Genomic DNA, 6,000 nt, shown 5'->3' on the forward strand with positions numbered 1-6,000 from the left:
GAATGTGTTCCAGGAACACGTTGCTGGGAATGGCTTCTCTCTTGGAGCCTATCTTTGCCAAATCGTTAGCTGCCTGATTTTTCAGTCGGGGGATGTGATGAAGCTCCAACCCCTCGAATTTCTTTTCTAGCTTTCTCACTGCATTGCAATAACCAGTCATAGCCGGACTTCTGACGTCCCACTCCTTCATCACCTGATTAACCACCAAATCTGAGTCGCCATAGACCATGAGGCGACGGACGCCGAGTGAAATGGCCATGCGCAACCCATATAAAAGTGCTTCATATTCTGCTTCATTATTGGAGGAATCAAAGTGAATCTGGAGAACGTATCTGAGCTTATCTCCTCGGGGGGAGACTAATACTACCCCAGCACCGGAACCATTCAGCATCTTAGATCCATCGAAGAACATGGTCCAGTGCTCCGAGTGAACTTGAGTCGGAAGTTGCTGTTCAATCCACTCGGCAATGAAATATGTGATTGCTTGGGACTTGATAGCCTTCTTTGCTTCAAACTTGATATCTAAGGGAAGGATTTCAATCGCCCACTTGGCCACTCGACCAGTTGCATCTCTGTTATGCAGAATCTCTGACAGTGGGGCGTCGCTGACGACTGCAATGGAGTGGTCAGAGAAGTAATGCGCAACCTTCTTCGTGGTCATATAAATCCCATATACAAGCTTCTAGTAGTGAGGGTATCTTTGTTTTGAAGGGGTCAAAACTTCAGACACATAATAGACTGGGCGCTGAACTCTGAAGGCCTTTCCTTCTTCTTCCCGCTCGACCGTAAGTACTGTACTGACAACTTGTCCTGTGGCTGCAATGTAAAGCAGCAGAGGCTCTTTGCTGATTGGGGCAGCAAGCACCGGCTGGGTGGAGAGCAGAGCTTTGAGCTCTGCAAATGCTGCATCAGCTTCTGGAGTCCACTCGAACTTGTCAGACTTCTTCATCAATCGGTAAAGAGGCAACGCCTTTTCACCGAGACGAGAAATGAATCGACTTAGAGCGGCCAAGCAGCCTGTAAGCTTTTGGACATCGTGCACGCGTACAGGACGCTTCATCCGGAGTATGCTGCCAACTTTTTCAGGATTGGCATCGATCCCCCGTTCGGAAACGAGAAAACAGAGTAACTTTCCACCTGGAACTCCGAATGTGCACTTTGATGGATTGAGCTTGATATCATACCTCCTGAGGTTGGCAAAGGTTTCAGCAAGGTCAGTCCGCAGGTCAGAACCTTTCCGTGACTTGACCATAATATCATCCATGTATGCCTCCACATTCCGAGTGATTTGAGTGAGTAAACACTTCTGAATCATTCTCATGAACGTGGCTCCGGCGTTCTTGATGTCGAACGGCATGGTGACGTAACAGAAGCATCCAAATGGAGTTATGAAAGCTGTTTTGATCTCGTCGGGTCCATACAGACGGATCTGATGGTACCCGGAATAGGCATCTAGAAAAGACAGCCTCTCGCACCCCGCGGTCGAGTCGACTATTTGGTCGATGCGAGGGAGAGGAAAATGATCTTTCGGGCAGGCCCGATTGATATGTTTGAAATCAATGCACATGCGAAGTGACTTGTCCTTCTTGGGGACCATGACGACATTGGCGAGTCACTCGGAGTGGTAAATCTCTCGGATGAACTCCGCTGCTAAGAGCCGAGCCACCTCCTCGCCAATGGATTGCTTCTTCTGGACGGTGGACCGTCGAAGATGTTCTTTCACAGGCTTGAATTTTGGGTCGACTCGTAGACGGTGCTCAGCCAGCCCCCTGGGAACTCCAGGCATGTCAGAGGGTTTCCATGCGAAGATGTCCCAGTTCTCATGGAGGAGCTGGACGAGTGCTTCTTCCTATTTGGAGTTGAGCGTCATTGAGATGTGAGTCGGGGCAGCATCGGGGTCGGTCGGGTGAATGTGGGCGGGATTTGTTTCACTGGACGACTGAAAAGCTGATTCTGAAGCAGGCTTCTTGGCTCAAAGCAATTCACTCGGATCAGCAGTCTTCTGGTACTCTTGCAGCTCGACCACTGCCATCTGAGCATCAGCGATGTTTGAGCCTTTCTGAAAACACTCTTCTGCTTTCTTTCGGTTGCCCGTAACAGTGATCACACCTTTGGGGCCAGGCATCTTCAGTTTGAGATATACGTAACATGGTCGAGCCATGAAGCGTGCATAAGCTGGCCTGCCCAAAATGGCATGATAAGCACTTTGGAAGTCCACAACCTCGAATGTCAACTTTTCCTTGTGGTAATTCTTTGAATCACCGAAAACCACATCAAGAGCAATCTGGCCAAGTGATTCGTCTTTCTTCCCAGGAATGACTCCGTGGAAGCTCATGTTACTGGTACTGAGTCTGGACATCGGAATGCCCATTCCTTTCAAAGTTTCAGCATACAGTATGTTCAGGCCACTGCCACCATCCATCAGGAATTTGGTCAGTCGAGTGCCTTCGACAACTGGGTCAACCACCAGAGCTTGCCTCCCAGGGGTGGCAATGTGCGTTGGGTGATCAGACCGGTCGAATGTGATGGCAGTCTGAGACCACTTCAGATAACTAGGCATTGCCGGAGCAACCATATTCACCTCAGGGTTAATGACTTTCAGTCGACTTTTGCTTTCGACATCGGCAAAAATCATCAGGGTGGAATTGACTTGGGGGTATCCATCGTCACTATCATCCTTGTCCTCAACCCTGTCCGGCTCTTTTTCCTTATCTTTGGGCTGCTTGCCCTGAAACTACTGGATCAGGAGCCGGCACTGTCGAGTGGTATGCTTTGGGTAAATAAAATTACCCTCTTCATCTTTCTTGGTGTGGATGTGACATGGCAGATCCAAAACATCATTTCCATCTTGATCCTTGACTCTCTTGGGCTTCCAGGTGCCCTTGGGTTTTCCCTTGAAGTTCCCCTGGGTTACGGCCAGGGCCTCCCCAGGAGCGGCTGGCTCGGCCTTCCGCTTCTGTTTCCGACTAGAGTTTCCTCCGGTTTCTTGGGCGACTGCCTTGTGCTTGCCACTCGGGAGTCGGTCTTCATCTTCACCATTGGCGTACTTGGTGGCAATCTCCATCATCCAATTTAAAGACATCTCTCCAGTTCGACCGAACTTCAGATTTAATTCCCTGTACTTAACGCCTTCTTTGAAGGCGCAAACCGCTTGATGATCTGCAACATTCTCGACTGTGTGATGCAATGTGATCCACCTCTGGATGTAATCCCTTAGTGTTTCATTTGGCTTCTGCACGCAAGACCGCAATTCCGTAAGGCCTGCGAGTCGCTTGCATGTTCCCTCAAAGGTTGTGACAAACACTCGGGAGAGGTCCTCCCAAGTGTAGATGCTGCTGGGCGCCAACTGGTTTAGCCACGCTCTGGCTGAGCCCTCTAACATGAGAGGCAAATGCTTCATGGCTACCTCATCATTGCCACCGCCAATCTGTACAGCCACTCGGTAATCTTTGAGCCAAGTGTCAGGCTTAGATTCACCGGTGAACTTGCTGACTCCAGTCGCCAGCCTGAAGTTGGGAGGAATCACCGCGGCTCTGATGGCTCGACTGAAACACTCTGGCCCCGAAGCATGAACTTTACTGCTGGCAGGCGCATCTCTGTTGTGGCCTTCTCGATGAGCTCTGTTCCTGTCAACCAAACCTTGAACGAGGATGGATCTCGCATCAAAGCCTGGGTCCCTGGGGTCGACTGGGATCCTCTGCCCAACACTATGAGGGCGTCTGTCATCTTGCCGTCGAGGCGCATATGACCCACTCCTCGGTGGAGGGGTTGGCACTCGACGTCGATCATCACGATCGAATCCGTGATCATACTGCTCATTTCTTCTGTACTGATCATGCCGGTCACCACGTCCCTCACGCCTCGTGGGCGATCTCGGGCTGTGAGCCGACTGGACTGTATCTGTCACAACGGATCGACTGTGGATCCTATTCCGCGACTGAGAAACGGCAGAATTCTGGTTTCCCGCCGCCCGGAGCAACGCTCTGATCTGCAACAAGCCCCTGCCAGCCTCCAACTGGGAGGGCTGAATTGATTCTGCTATACGGGCCGCACCGGCCAAATTCTGAACCGGGGTTCGATATACCTGCGGCGGCGGGAAGAGCTGACGCCGACTAGACTCGGGAGCTTGCTGACGTCGACTGGACTCGGGAGCTCGCTGACACGCTTGCTCGTCGAGTATTCGCTGGAGATTCTCCAGTCGAGTGTGCTCGTCCAGGTTAGCCAAGCGCGCGTCCTCCAAGGCCCGGGCCTCGGGGGTTTCTCCGACAATAGGAGTGGGGAGTGCGTCCATGTTCCGGTGGCGAAGCTCCTCTTGCTGCAATGACGTGAGAGGTTCGGGGAGATACTCATCGTGGGGATGCGACGGGTCACCCCCACCCGCGCCTCCATCAGCGCGAGGGAAACCGGGAGGACTGTGTGTTCCATCGACCGCCAGAACCTCAGCCGCTGGGTCGCTGTTGTCGCACTCGGATGCGGTCTCCGCGGAGCCAGTCAAACAGGCCATGGAGGGATTCGTCGGGCTCGATTGCCGCGACCTGTGGGGCTGCCGACGGGCGGGCCACGGCATGCCTCACCCACCGCTGAAGTCTTGACCGACCAGAGCGCTTGCGCTGGTGGGAGACAGGGCGGGGAGACGACACGGGGGCCGACTGATACTGGGTTGACGCCTGCCGCAGGAGGACACCACGAATGCATGCGCGGAAGTGCGTCGCACCGCGGACGGGGAGCACGTCGATGTCGAGTGGTGCCTCCTGAAGCCAGGCGGAGTCATCGGCGATGAACGTCAGCGCGCCGAGACGGATCTTGCGGCCCTCCACCAAAACTCGGCAAGAAACCATGATCAAAGGGATCGGAAAAGATCGCAACTTCTCCAACTAGGCGCTAAGATTCCTGCCCCACGATGGGCGCCAACTGTCGTGGTTCTAACTCTGACAGTGATGTAGGGGGTGTGTATGGAGAGGCTAGATCTTAGCTATGGAGGAGTTGTAAGCACACGAGGATAACGAGTTCAGGCCCTTCTTGGAGGATGTAACAGCCCTACGTCTCGGTGCCCGGAGGCGGTCAATTGAATTATGCGTGCGTGAATAACAGGGGTGCGAACCCTTCATACTGAGGAGGGGGGTGGCTTATATAGAGTTCGCCGGCCCTCTCCTGCCCTCAGTAATGCAGGGTTTAAGGTACAATTAAAGTTGGGCGTTACTGGTAACGCCCCTAATAAAGTGCTATAATGACCATAAAGATTACTTAATAGCCGATTGTTTACCTGCGGAGTGATTTTAGGTCTCTTGGTGGTCGAGTGGTTGGCTTCATGGTCGAGTGATAGCTTCTTGGTCGAGTGTCTTGAACCCGTCGAGTGGGATCCCTTCAAGTCGATTGAAGGGTGACTTCTTCTAGGGATGTCCTTGGGTAGGGCTCTTTGGACAGGTCCGTGCCCCTACCCTAGGTACATGGCTTCATCACTAGTCTCAACCCAACACTGCACAACCTCTACCCAAACCGAGCCACAATGCCTGGCGCCGTCATGCACAATGAGACCACAGCAACCAACCTTGGAGGCTTTGTGACCATACTCGCAAACCTCACCCGTCGTGCCTATGCGTTAGAAGAGCCCCCGGAATATGTTGTGTACCAAGGACCCATGAGCAGTGAGAGCCGACAATTCTGGGCCACTGTACACATCTACGGTAGGGGTCTAGCGCCCGAGCGCCCCTACAGGTTCACCGGAAGGACAACTTCCTTTGAGCCTCAAGCCATCCAACTAGCTACTCGAGAGGCTATAGTTCATCTCCGGCACTTGTCGCCCAGAGTTAACTGTCGCTCGTTCCACTACTACCCCAGACGTGAAGGGTATGGTAGGCCACCCCAAGTTGCCAACGGAGATCACGAGACAGATCCTGCATTGTTGCATCTAGTGCGCTATGTAGGTGCACTAGAGGAACTGTTCGATCAAATCACCATTGATCTAATCGCAGCTCGTGGAGAGCTGGTTCGTCGAGCCCC

The sequence above is a fragment of the Triticum aestivum genome, chromosome 7A, assembly GCF_018294505.1.
Source record: "Triticum aestivum cultivar Chinese Spring chromosome 7A, IWGSC CS RefSeq v2.1, whole genome shotgun sequence".
Classification (NCBI taxonomy): Eukaryota; Viridiplantae; Streptophyta; class Magnoliopsida; order Poales; family Poaceae; genus Triticum; species Triticum aestivum.